We start from the raw sequence: 14289 nt of genomic DNA, 5'->3' as shown, positions 1-14289 counted from the left end.
TACTGTGCTGTAATGTTCTATGTAGGGGTTCTAGTCTACTGACGCATTCCCTAAACCCATTTAAATGTGCATATGGGAACTTATGCATAACGGGTACAAACTGGTATTAGCAAACATGGTATTTTAATAGTAGTTGCTGTCTTTTAAAGTAAATGGAGGGGAACCTTTACTGTCTGCTGTCAGAGTCATAGAGTCCCCGCTGTGTGGATGCAGGCCATTCGGCCCAACAAGTCCACACCGCCCCTCCAAAGAGCATCCCCCCCAGACCCATTCCCCTATCCCTACATTTCTCATGTCGAACCCACCTAACCTAAGCATCCGTGACATTATAGGACTCATCAGTACTGACTCAGTACCATGCCACTAGAGGGCTCAGTACTGAGGTAGCACTGTGGTGTCACAGGAACAATTTAGCAAGGCCAATCCAACTACCCTGCACATCCTTGGACTATGGGAGGAAACCCACACAGACACATGGAAAATGTGCAAACTCCACACAGACAGTAACCCCAGGATGGAATCAAACCTAGGTCCCTGGTGTTGTGAGGCAGCAGTGCTAACCAGTCAGCCACTGTGCTGCCCAGTGACTGTAATACAGTGACCATATCTTTCTCTTCCAACAAGTTCGCTGACCTCACCTGATCCCATAGTTTTACAATCTAATCAGAACTACAGAATCCCTTACAATGGCTTCTCTTCAGGATCTGGTACACATACCTGAGGTGTGCTACAAGGATTTATCCATGGGCTCCCTGTATTTCTCATTGTATCCTTAAAGAGATGCACTCTGAAGTAGTTACTGCGTATCTAATGACGAAAGACAAAGGAACACCACCTTAGAAGTAAGAATCGCTTCTTGATGCAAATGGTGGTCAACAAACAGAATTATCTTACAGAGAAAGCAATCAAAGCAAGCCCAGTGAATCTCCTTAATTTTCAGCCGGGATGATTTCCACTTCACGAAGGAGGTTAAGGGATTCAGAGCTTCGGCCAGTGGAAGGAGTCTGAATGCAGGTTAATCCAGATTTGATCGATAGGTGAAAGATGCCCAAAACTTTATGATTGGCCCCTTCCTGTTCCTCTGCAATAGGCTCCTGGGGCTGAATGACCACTTCCTGTACCCATGGAACAGGCTCAAAAGGAGCAGATTGGCCTCCCCTTGTTCATGCATAACAGGTCCAAAAAGAATTGAATGGTCTTCCACTATTATGTAGAAAATAGCAACAGGAAGTCACTCAGCCCTTTGAGACTGCTCCATCATTCATGGCTGATCATCTAACTCAGTACCTTGTTCCCATTTTCTTCACATATCCTTTGATCAATTGTACCCCAGGTACTGTATCTAACTCCTTCTTGAAAATGTTCAATGTTTTCATAGAATTAGACTCAACTGCCATCTGTGGCAGATAATTCTATAGGTGGCTGTCTGGGTGAAGAAATCTCTTATCTCATACCTAAATGACCTACCGTGTATCTTTATACAATGACCCCTAGCTTCTGAGCTTCTCAATCATTAGGAATATCCTTCCTGTGTTTATGCTGTGCACTCATTAGAATTCTATAGGTTTCTATGAGAAGTCCCCCTTATTAAATATAGAAAAGCACAGTACATCACAGGAACAGACCTCTCAGACCACCATGACTGCACCAACCTTGATGCCATTCTAAACTAATCCCATCTGCTTGCATTTGATCCATATCCCTCTATTTCCTTCATCTAAACTCCAGGGAATTTAGACCTAATCAGTCAATTTCTCTCTATAAATCAGTCCTGCCTTCTAAGGAATCAGTCTTGAACCTTCATTACATTCTTTCCTCATGTCAGGAAATGAAAGCCACACACAACACTCCCAAATGTGGTTTCACCAAGGATCTGTACAACTGCAGAAGTATATCTCACTCTTATATTTGAAATTTCTTGCTATGCCTTTTGCTTCTTCAATGCCATCATGCACCTGCATGTTTATTTTCAGTGACCAATGTACAAGGGCACCCAGGGCTCCCCCTTTCCCAATCTACTGCATTCAGATAATAATCTGCCTTCCTGTTTTTGCTATCAAAGTGGATGACCTCATATTTATCTGCATTATACTTCACCTGCCATGCATTTGCCCACTCACTCAACTTGTCCAAATCACACTGCAGCATCTCTGCCTCCCCCTCACAATTTACCCTCCCACCCAGCTCTGTGTCATCTGCAAACTTGGAGCTATTACATTTAATCTCCTCATCTAATTAATATATATTGTGAATAGTTCGGGTCCAAGGACTGCACCTTGCAGTTCCCCATTGGTCACTGCCCACCCAAGCAGTTCTCTATCCATGTCAATATATCATACCCAAGACTCGAGTGACTGAATGGCCTCCTCCTGTAACAAGCTTAAAGATGCTGAATGGTCTCCTCCTTTTCCTCTGTAATAGGCTTGAGAGGAGCTAAATGAATTATACATGTAGACACACAATTTGCTATAGTAAGATACATAGAGCGCGCAAACACATACACCAGATACATATATACACCCGATACATATATACACCCTCAAACACAAACACATTCTCTCTCACACACACACAAATGCTCTCACATGCACAAATACATACACAAACACACAGAAGCACATTACATACACAGACATTAGCACTTATGCTCACATGAACAGACACAAACACAAATACCTAAATGTGTACACTATCTTACACACACAGGAGTACAAACACAATCATTCTCTCACTCACATTCTGAGCAATGTGAAGGTTAAATGGCCACAAAGAGGGGCGAGATCGCACCCTTCGGCTGGATCACGATAATTATACACATCGAGAGCTGTCCTTAGGAATAGGGGCGGGGGGGGCATGGGGCGGGGGGGCATGTGGCTGGAGTCCTGGTGTTGCCTCTTTGACTGTCAGGCCCTTGTCTGTTTTTATGCAGCATCAGCACAGGAGCTGCATGCAGTGCTCCTGCTTAAGTCTCTCACTGCCTGTATCTCCTTTTTAATCCTGCCAAGTGATGCCTTCAATATTCATTGGGGAGGTGGGGGCAGGGTAGGCAGTGTTTCACAGCAACATTTACATCCCCTTAACGTCCTCTGCCTCCACGTCAATGGAACTCTTTCTTTGTCAGTCTTTCATTATGCAAGTGGGAATGATTGACTGGATTCAGCTTTGATCTCTATCCTCTGACTCTGCATTCCCCTCTAAATTTCCATGGCGATTCCTGTCTCCTCTGACAACCCAGCATACAACCAACCCAGCACACGCTCCCACATCCTCCTCCACAACCCATTAACAAAAGACAAGGGATGCTTTTCTCTGAGCTGTGGCTGCTATTGAAACTGTGCAGAGGGCACTAGGAACATACAGCCTTGCTTAGGCTAAACCTGCAATAACCCTGACCTGATGTACACAATCCTTCCCACTGCCCAACCACTCCCTCCCAGACACATCCCCTTCAGTGTTCAGAGTCCACCGTCCCCTCCCCAGTCTCAACATCCCATTACTCAGCCCATACCCCGTCCCCTTTCCTTCTCAGCCCCCAACCCACCCCATTCTCCTCTCCCCAGGCCATCACCACCCCAGCCCAGCTCTGATCCTCCCTCCACAGTCCAAACCCACAGCCTCAACCCCCTGAATCCCAACCCACCCCACTCTACCCCACATACATCCACGTGGAGTATGCAGGATCCCTCCATCTTCTCTGCAGAGGGCAGCTATAGAGGAATGGTTGCTAAAAGAGGTCTCCAGTCTGGCCAGATGAGTGAAGGCCATGGAAGGGAGCCTAGAGGCACGTGGAGGCTACCGCTAGAGAGTCAACAGTCTACATCCTGAAGGAGAAACAGCACCAGGTGGAGATTTATAAACTGACATTTTCCCAGCCACCTTCTGAGGAAGGGTCACTGGACCAGAAACATTAACTCTGTTTTCTCCTCTACAGACGCAGCCAGACCTGCTGAGCTTTTCCAGCAACTTTGTTTTTGTACCGACTGGTGATTATCCACAGGCGCCTAAACACCCAGCCTTCTCCTTCAACCGAGAATTCCCTTACATGTATTTCTTATACTGTGATTAAAGAGGAAACAATAAAACAGCCTCCTAGAGAGGGAAAGCAACAGACCAGATAGGGACCAGGGAAAAGGGACAAGGAGGAAAGAAAGGGAAAAAACAATACAAGAGGACGAAAATGAGGCAAAAACAAAAACAATGATTCCAAAACATAAGACAAATGAGAAAAAAAGGAAAATGCAAAAATTTACTAAAAATTATTAAAAACAACTGAAAAGAGAAAAATGAAGAGATATGTAAAAATAAATTTAAAACGTCAGAAACGCAAAAAAGAAAATATAAAAAAACATTAAAATCAAAGGAAACAAGAGAAATTAGAAAAAAACAAAATGTGAAGAAAACGAAAATGCAAGAATGAAAAAATCAAGAAATACCAAAAGTCATACAAAAAATAAGAGATGACATAATGAATTTTAATAAACGGCGAACAAAATAAGAAACAAAAGGACAAGAGAAAATAAAAATAAGATAAAACAAAAGGATTTAAAAAAGAAATAATTTGAAACAAAACAGAAAGATCAGAAAAAAAGCCGAAAAGAAGGATAATAAAGAAAAACAAAGTGAAGAGCGGGAGGAGCCGTTAACGGCCGGCCGCCCGCCCCTTTCCCGCGCTCCCTCCCCCTCCCCCTCCCCCACCCTTAGTCCCAGTGAGGAGCCGGGACTGGGACAGAGACACAGCGTCAGCTTCGCCCCCACCTCTCCGGGACGCTTATCGAGTGACCGTGTGTCTGACAGACAGACCGAAGGAGGCGATGGTTTGACGGCGGATGTTTGCATCCCGCCCCCCTCTCCCCACCAGCCGGGCTGAGGGGGACCGGGCCCGGGATTACAGGCCTCGCGAATAGGCCTCTTGCCCCACACCGCCAGGAAAGAGGAGGAGGGAGGAGGAGAGAGAGAGAGGGGAAGCTTCAGCTACCCCCACCATCTCAAGAGACAGGCGGAGGGGGACAGGGAGAGGAGCCGCCCGTCTCGATCAGCAGCCAGGGCCCGGGTCAGGTAAAACCGCACACCACAGACTCCGCTACTTCATCTCCCCGGCGCCTACTATTCGTTCGGAGCGGGGGCTCGTTTCGCACGACTCGGGGATTCCGCGTACAACACTTCCCAATGTCTCTTACCCCCCGCCGTGTCACATGCACTCCCACTTCACGCATCATATCTCTCAATTCCACCTGTCCTTCACCGCCCGCGCCGGCGTTCCTTCCCCCCCACCACCGCGCGCGTCCCCTCTCCACCCCCCACCACCGCGCGCGTCCCCTCTCCACCCCCCCCCCCCCCCCCCCACCACCGCGCGCGTCCCCTCTCCACCCCCCCCCCCACCACCGCGCGCGTCCCCTCTCCACCCCCCCCCCACCACCGCGCGCGTCCCCTCTCCACCCCCCCCCACCACCGCGCGCGTCCCCTCTCCACCCCCCCCCCACCACCACCGCGCGCGTCCCCTCTCCACCCCCCCCACCACCGCGCGCGTCCCCTCTCCACCCCCCCCACCACCGCGCGCGTCCCCTCTCCACCCCCCCCACCACCGCGCGCGTCCCCTCTCCACCCCCCCCACCACCGCGCGCGTCCCCTCTCCACCCCCCCCACCACCGCGCGCGTCCCCTCTCCACCCCCCCCCACCACCGCGCGCGTCCCCTCTCCACCCCCCCCACCACCGCGCGCGTCCCCTCTCCACCCCCGCCCAGTCCCCTCTCCACCCCCGCCCAGTCCCCTCTCCACCCCCGCCCAGTCCCCTCTCCACCCCCGCCCAGTCCCCTCTCCACCCCCGCCCAGTCCCCCCTCCACCCCCCCCAGTCCCCTCTCCACCCCCCCAACCACCGCGCGCGTCCCCTCTCCACCCCCCCCGCGGCCCCTCTCCACCCCCCCCGCGGCCCCTCTCCTCTCTCTCCCCCCCCCCCCCCCCCCCGGCGTGGCCCCTCTCTTCTCCCCCCCCCCGCGTGGCCCCTCTCCTCTCTCCGCCCCCCCCGCGTGGCCCCTCTCCTGTCTCCGCCCCCCCCCCGCGTGGCCCCTCTCTTCTGTCTCCGCCCCCCCCCCCCGCGTGGCCCCTCTCTTCTCTCTCCGCGCCCCCCCCCCCCCGCGTGGCCCCTCTCTTCTCTCTCCGCCCCCCCCCCGCGTGGCCCCTCTCTTCTCTTCCCCCCCCCCGCGTGGCCCCTCTCCTCTTCCCCCCCCCCCCCGCGTGGCCCCTCTCCTCTCCCCCCCCCCCCCCCCCGCGTGGCCCCTCTCCTCTCTCCCCCCCCCCCCCCGCGTGGCCCCTCTCTTCTCTCCCCCCCCCCCCCATGTGGCCCCTCTCCCCTCCCCCCCCCAATGTGGCCCCTCTCCTCTCCCCCCCCATGCGGCCCCTAACCTTCTCCCCCCCCCCACCTGCGCGGCCCCTCTCCCCATTTCCCCCCTTCCACGTTGCCCCTCCCCTGGCGCACGCGGCCCCTCTCCTCTCTTCCCCCCTCCCCCCCCCCCCCCCCCCCGCCCGGTGAGGCCGCCATCCCCCTCAATTTGTTGTCACCAAACTTGCTTAGATGGGGTGGAATTTGTTAAATGTGTGGAAGAACATTTCCTCAATAGTTATGGAGAAGGACAAAACCGGTACACAAGTTGAAGTTTTAAATTGGGGCAGGCGAATTTTGATGGAATTAGACAGAAGCTTGCAAGGATTGATCAGAGTAGTTTGTTCGCAGGCAAAGGGACCTGTGGCATGTGGGCGGTCTTTAAAAGTTTGATAGCTTGGTTTCGAGTTTGCTTCAACATATGTTCCTGTGAGGGTGAAATGCCAGCTGGCAAGAGTAGGGAACCATGCATGACAAGAGATATTGAGGCTTTGATCAGGAAAAATGAGGAGACATGGCTCAGGAAGAAGCAGCCGGGATTAAGGGAACCCCTGGAGGTATTAGGTGATAGAGGAGTTTACTGAAGAAGGAAATCAGGAGGGCGGAAAGGGAGCACAAGATAACTATGGCTGAGAAGATGATGGTGAATCCAAAGAGATCCTTTAAGTAGAAAGGAAAAAAGAATAACTGGAGTGAGAGTAGGACCACTTGAAGACCAAAGTAAATGTGCATATGTTGAACTGCAGGAGACACGCAAGATCCTCAATGAATATTTCTCCTTTGTGTTTACTGTTAAGAAAGACATGAAGACTTCGGAATTTAGGGAAGTTGGTAGCAATATCTTCGGGACTGTCCATATCACAGTAGAGGAGGTATTGGAATGTATGAAGGTGGATATATCTCCTGGTCCTGTTCACATATATCCAAAGAACCCTGCAAGAGGCTCGAGAAGAAATCACAGGGCCCTGGCTGATATATTTGAATTGTTAGCCATGGGTAATGTCTCCGAAGACTGGAGGGTAACGAATATTGTGCCCTTCTTCAAGAAGGGCTGCAAAGAAAAACCTGGGCTTTATAGACCAGTAAGCTTAGCATCTGAGGTAGGTAAGTTATTTGAGAAGATTCCTAGGGGTGGGTTGTACATGCATTTTGAAAAATAGGGTTTGATCATGAATAGTCGGCATGGCTTTATACATGGGAGATAATGCCTCACAAATTTGCTAGATCAGAAAGGTGATTAGGGTAGGACAGTAGATGTAGTCTGTGTGGATTTCAGTCAGCTCTTTTGATAAGGTTCCATGTAGTAGGCTGCTGTGGAAGGTTAGAAAGCATGGAATCCAGGTAGAGTTGGCAAATTGGATAGACAATTGACTTTGATGGTAGGAAGCAGAGGGTAATAGTGGAAAGATGCTTATCAGACTGGAGGCCTGTGACTAGTGGTGTACCTCGGGTCAGTCATGGGCCCATTGCTGTTTGTTATCTCTATCAATGATTGGGATGAGAATGTACGTGATTAGTAAATTTGCGCATGCCACTGAAGTAGCGGTATGGACAGTGAGGAAGGTTGTCAGAAATTGCAGCAGGATCTTGACCAGCTAGGCAAGTGGGCCAAGAAATGGCAAATGGAGTTTAATATAGATAAGTGTGAGGTGTTGCGTTATGGAAAGTCAGATCAAAATAGTAGTTTCATGATGTACAGTAGACCGTAAGTGTAGTGGAACAGTGTGACCTTGGAGTTCAGGTGAACAGTTCTGAAAGTGGAGTCATAGGTGGACAGGGCAGTGAAGAAGGCTTTTGGCCATCTGGCCTTCATCAGTCGTGACATTGAAAATAGAAGTTGGCAAGTTATGTTGCAGTTGTACAAGATGTTGATGAGGCCACACTTAAAGTGTTTTGTTCAGTTTTGTTTTGGTTACCTTGCTACAGGAAGGTTGTTATTAGACTAGAAAGAGTGCAGAAGAAATTTACGAGGATGTTGCCAGCACTTAAGGGACTGAGTTATAGGGAGAGGTTGGAAAAGCTAGGACTTTTTCCTTTAGACTGAGGGGAAATCTTGAAGTGTATAAGATCATGAGAGGCATGGATAGGTGAATGCACTCAGTCTTTTTCCCAGGGTTGGGCAATCAAAGACTAGAGGGCATCAGTTTAAGGTAAGAGGGGAAAAAATACTTGGGAACCTTTTGTTTAAAGAGGGTGGTGAGCATATGGAATGAGATGCCAGCGGAAGTGGCTGAAGCAGGCACATTAACAACATTTAAAAGACATTGGACAAATATGTGGATAGGAAAGGCTTAGAAGGATTTGAGCCAAGTGCAGGGATGTGGGATTAGCATGGATGTACATTTTTGTTGGCGTAAACAAGTTTGGGCTGAAGGGCCTGTCTCCATGCTATAGGACTCTATGACATTGTTTGGACCTGTTGCGAAGAAGATTAGTTTGGGTGCCTGCATTCCTAGTCATGTGACATTACCACTACACCATCATGCAGTCTCATAATCAAAGGTAGTACAGGAGCTGACCATCATGAAAAATAATCATCCTGTATGACAAATGATAAAGATCTCGTGTGCATTTCGGCAATGAAAGTATGTCTCTTCACTTGCGAAGGGATGGGGTCAGTAATCATACTGGGATGAAGGTTGACCTCTGCCTCTACACTCTGGAACCTGTAACGCCCACATGTATCTCCTCATTAATTTCTACATTCCAGCTCTAGGTCTGAGTAACACAGGGTGGATGTGTGTGTATAACAGGACTCATTGATCAAGAACAAAAACAGACGTTGCCAGAAAAGTTGAGCATATCTGGCAACATCTTTGGAGTGGAATCAGAGTTAACATCTCCAGCAGAGTAGATTGTGAGAATCTCTTTCACATGGCATATAGAACTAAGATCAGAGGGCATATGTTTAAGGTGAAGAGCAAGTGGTTTACAGGAGATATGAAACAGACATTCACCCAGAAAGTGGTAGATATGAGGTTTTGGTTAATGTTTGAGTCATGTTGAGTTTCTGGTCAATGATAACCCAAGGATGTGATAATGGGGTATTCAGTGATGGCAAGTACGTTGAATACCAAGGGTGATGGTTAGATTGTCTTGGAATTAGTTCATGTTCAAATGTAACAAGATCTGGACAATATCCAGGCTTGGGCTGACAATTGGCAAGTAACATTTGCGCCACACTAATGCCAGGCTATCACCATCACCCCTTGGCATTCAAAATCACTGAATCCCCCAGGATCAACATTCTGAGGATTATCATTAACCAGAAACTCAATTGGACTCACCACATAAACACATTAGCTAAAAGAGCTGGCCAGAGACTAGGAATACTGCAATAACTAACTCACCACCTGACTCCCCAGAGCCTGTCCACCATCTACAAGGTACAAGTCAGGAGTGTGATGGAATACTTCCCACTTGCCTGGATGAGTGCAGACCCAGCAACACTCACGAAGTTTGACACCATCCAGTTCAAAGCAGCCTGGCACTACGGCCACATGCATCCATTCCCTCCACCACCAACCCTCAGTAGCAGCTGTGTGTACTATCTACAAGATGCAGTGCAGAAATTCATCAAAGATCCTCAGACAGCTCCTTCCAAACCCACTACCATTTCCATCTAGAAGAACAAGGGCAACAGCTGCATGGCAACTCCACCACCTTCAAGTCCCGCCCAAGCTACTGACCATCCTGATTTGGAAACATATTGCCATTCCTTCACAGTTGTCGGGTCATTGTCCTGGAATTCCTTCCCTAATGGTAATGTGGGTCAGCTCACAGTAGGTGAATTGCTGTGGTTCAAGAAGGCAGCTCACCACCACCTTCTCAAGAGTAACTAAGGACAGGCAATAAATGCTGGCCAGCCAGCAATGCCCACACCCCACAATGAATAAAAAGGAATGTTCACTGACCCTCAGAAGTAATGGTGGCTAGGAAAATGTTTTTCATGCAGAAGATAGGGTGGCAGGGAGAAGGGAGTAGAGAGTAAAGACAATGTAGAGATAGAGCCCGAAGAGAGAGAGCAACAGTTGGAAAAAGGTGTGGATAAAAGTTAGATTAGAAGAATGAATACCTACTAGTGGGGACTTCTAGTGGCTAACAAGGGATTGTGTGTAATAGCAAACCATGTGATAACAAGGCTTGGTGCGTAGGAGTTGGGGTAAGGACGTGGGAGAAGGTGATTTTGTTTTGATTTATTGCAGTCATATGCTTTGTTTTACGAGCAGTGCAGGTAGATCACAGGAAACAAAGACATACAGATAGATCATAAGATGCTTAGAATGAGGCACACAGGTTACAGCTGCACATTATTTGAAATTAGAGTCAATTCATCAGTCTAATAATGGCGGGAAAGAAGCTGTCCCTGAACCTGCTGGTATATGTGTTCAAGATTCTGTATTTTCTGGCTGAGGATTACCGAGGTTGGAGGGTGGGGGGTGTGTTAGGGAGATCTTTGATTTTGCTGTGGAAAGACTACCAGCGAAAAGTGTAAATGGAGTGCATGGTTGGGAGGCTGGCTCCTATGATGGTCTGGGCAATGCACACAACCTTCTGTACTGGGTGCCAGGCAGAGCAGTTGCTATACCAGGCCGTTATGCACCCAGATCGTATGCTTTCTGTGGTGTATCTGTAAAAGTTGGTGAGAGTTCTCATGGAAATGCTGAAATTCCTAAGCCATCTGAGGAAGAAGAGACATTTTGTGCCTCCTTGCTTGTCACATCTAGGTGGGAAGTCTGGGACAGGTTGTTGGTTATCATCATTCCTACACATTAGATGCTCTCAACCTCCACTCTATTGATGTAGATGGGGGCGTGTTTGCCTCCTTTCTTCCTGAAGTTAATGATCAGTTCTTTTTGTTTTGCTGACATTGAGAGAGAGTTTGTTATCATTGTACCACAAAACCAAGCCCTCTATTTCCTTTCTGTATTCTGACTCACCGTTGTTTGATACCAGTCCTATTGTGGTGGTGTTGTCAGCAAACTTGCAGATGGCATTCATTCTGAATATGGCAACACAGTCATGGGTGTACAGGGAGGAAAGTAGGGAACTGAGAATGCATCCTTGGGGGGGCTGTAGTGTTGAGGATTGCTGTGGAGGAGGTGCAATTGTCTGTCTTCACTGATTGCAGTCTGTACATCAAGAAGCTGAGGATCCAGTTATAGAAGGCGGAGCGGCGACCTAGTTCTCAGATTTGAGATTAGTTCGGAGGAGATTATGATGTTGAACATGGAGCTGTAGTCGATGAGTAGGAGTCTGACATTGGTGTCCTTGTTATCCAGATGTTCTAGAGATGAGTGCAGGGAAATGGTGTCTACTGTGGACCTGTTACATCAGTAGCAAAATTGCAGGTGATAGAGGCAGGCACAGAGGCTAGAATTGATATCGACTATGACCAGCTTCTTGAAGCACTTCATGATGATGGAGGTTAGAGCTACTGGGCAGTAATCACTAAGGCATGTTGCATGTGCTTTCTTGGGTAGTGGGATGATGGTGGCCTTCTTGAAACGGGTGGGGATTTCAGATTGTAGGAGGTGCCTCAAGCCCTAAAACTGTTGAACTCGATATTGAGTCTAGAAAGCTGTAAGAGTTCCCATGTGGAAAATTAGGTGCTGTTCTTCCGGCTTGAACTGAGCTTTGGAGCACTGCAGCAAGACTGGGACAGATGTTGGCCAGGGAACAAGATGGTTTGTTGAATTGGCAGGCAACTGGAAACTCGGGGTCTTGTATTTGCAGACGGAACGCAAATGTTCTGCGCAGTGGTCACCCAGTCTGTGCTTCATTTCTGCAGGATGTGGAGGTGCGAGTGTTGGACTGGGGTGAATAAAGTCAGAAATCGCATGACACCAGGTTATAGACCCAACAGATTTGTTTGAAAACACAAGCTTTGGAGCCTCAGTCCTCCTTCAGATATTAATGAGCGAGGCGGTATCAGACACAGAATTTGGAAGTAAAAGATCAAAGATTGACACCATTGATGAGGATGTACTATACAAACCTAAGATGCTGTCAAATCTTTAATCAGTTAGAAGGTTTTAATTGAATAATTTGTATATGTAAATCCCTGAATTCCTTCCGAGTCACAGTCCTGAGAGAACTAAAGGTTTTATCAGTGTAAAGAAGAGGTGACATTTTAGGTCAGACAATGCATGTTGGGTGTGAGGCCTTGCTTAGAATTTGTTTGTATTTTAGTTTGAAGTCAGACTGGTTTTATCTCTAAAGTAGGAATTTATAAAAAGCCATATTGACTGGCTGCCTATAAATTGTGTGCTTTTTAAACAAAATAAAGTGTATCTGCAAATACCCAGTGTAGAATGAAACCACAGTGTGACAGCGAATACCAGAAAGTTAGATTGAAGTGCAGGTAAAACACGCTTCACCTGGAAGATAGAAAGAACTGCAGATGATGGAATCAGAGTCAATACAGTGTGGAGCTGGAGGAACACAGCCAGTCAGGCAGTATCCAAGGAGCTGAAAAGTTGGCGTTTCAGGTTTACACCCTTCATCAGAAATGGGGAGGGGGCAGGGATAGTGGAACTAAATGCGGGGCATGGGGCTCTGGGAAGGTAGGTCAGATTATGATAAATAGATGCTGGTAGGGAGTTGTGGAGATTGATCAGTGGGAAGGATGGGGTGGATAGGTGAGAAAGAAGACAGACAGGTTGTGTCAGGTCAAGAAGACAGAGATGAGAGAGAGGGTTGGACATGGGATAAGGTCTGGGTGGGGACACTTTGAAACTGGTGAATTCTTTGTTGAGGGAGGCCATTGGGCTGTAAGCTCAATGGAATATGAGGTTTTGGTCCTCCGGTTTACGGGTGGCATCATTGTGGCACTGGAGGAGACCCAGGATAGGCATATCACCAAGGGAGTGGAAGGGGGTGTTAAAATGGCTGGCAACCAGACATTGCTGTTGATTATAGTGTATAGAGTGTGGATGGTCCCCAGATCAGTCATTGAGCCTACACTTGGTCTACTCCACATCAGTGAGACCACATAAGGAGCAACATTTTAAAACCTCGCCACCACCCGGCCTCATCCCGTGTCCAACCCTTCCTCTCATGCCCGTCTCCTTGACCTGACACAACCTGAGTCATCACTCCTCAGGCTCCATCTTGTCATTGCTGGGCCCATCCCGCTGACGGGCAGTCAGTGCCGCATCCCGTGCTGCACCCACACTTATCCCACAACCAGGAGACCCTGGTTCCACTGCCACTGTCGACTCGCTGATTCTTGGAGTCCTTTTGCCAAACCCACCACAACCAGGAGCCATTGGCTTCATTGAGGGCACCACATCTCAGAGGCCTGGAGTGCTGCTGCAGGCATATCACACTGCTGCTGCCTCGCCGCCACCTCAAGTCCCTGGCTCCGCCCTCAGGCCAGACCACCGCCATACTGGCCACCTTTCCTCCTGTCACCTCACCCATCTACTGCCAACAGGAAGAAGATGAAGAATAAGACGATAAAAAGAGTAAAGAGGGGAGGAAGTGGCTGCCTGGGGTGGATGGATCCAGGAGCTTGAATGATGCCCATCTAGCGGGTGCCTTCATCTTGTTGTTCTGTTAAGCTTTCCATTAGTGCTGTTATTCCAGTTTTTCTTTCTTTTGTTTGTATTTTAACTACAGTGTGAGAATAAAGCATGTTTTGCTTCAAGTCTGGTGGTTTGACCAATTGAATTGCATCTGGTTTGCTTTACACTTGGCAATTTAAAAATAAGAAAAATGTGTGATCTTATTTGAGGGGATTTGGTCTGGTCCGTAAGTGTGTGTGGCACTGTGTCTAGTGGCACCGCATGTCACAACACTGACTCTGTCTGGTTGTACTGAGTTTCCCTGGCATGCATGTCAGGATCTGAGTGCATGTGTGTGCATTGAAGTACCAGAGCACTAGGTGTCCCAGGATTGGCTCTGTCTG

At 48.5% G+C, this 14289-nt stretch overlaps 2 protein-coding genes across 2 annotated transcripts in view; one reads left to right on the top strand and one right to left on the bottom strand.

Moving 5' to 3' along the window:
- The window catches only part of LOC125448620 (neuroligin-1-like), a 404881-nt gene extending 399614 nt beyond the window's left edge, over nucleotides 1–5267 (bottom strand). The window contains exons 1-2 of the mRNA XM_048524028.2: nucleotides 5178–5267; nucleotides 718–807 (exon numbers count right to left, since the gene is read on the bottom strand). The gene's annotated coding sequence lies outside the window, so the exon portion shown is untranslated. The remainder of the gene's footprint in view (nucleotides 1–717; nucleotides 808–5177) is intronic.
- Nucleotides 4691–14289, top strand: part of LOC125448622 (neuronal tyrosine-phosphorylated phosphoinositide-3-kinase adapter 1) — a 48001-nt gene continuing 38402 nt past the window's right edge. The window contains exon 1 of the mRNA XM_048524034.2: nucleotides 4691–5055. The gene's annotated coding sequence lies outside the window, so the exon portion shown is untranslated. The remainder of the gene's footprint in view (nucleotides 5056–14289) is intronic.

This window comes from Stegostoma tigrinum, chromosome 45 (assembly GCF_030684315.1).
Source record: "Stegostoma tigrinum isolate sSteTig4 chromosome 45, sSteTig4.hap1, whole genome shotgun sequence".
Classification (NCBI taxonomy): Eukaryota; Metazoa; Chordata; class Chondrichthyes; order Orectolobiformes; family Stegostomatidae; genus Stegostoma; species Stegostoma tigrinum.
The sequence above is the reverse complement of the archived record's forward strand: the minus strand, read 5'-3'. Positions and strand labels throughout refer to the sequence as shown.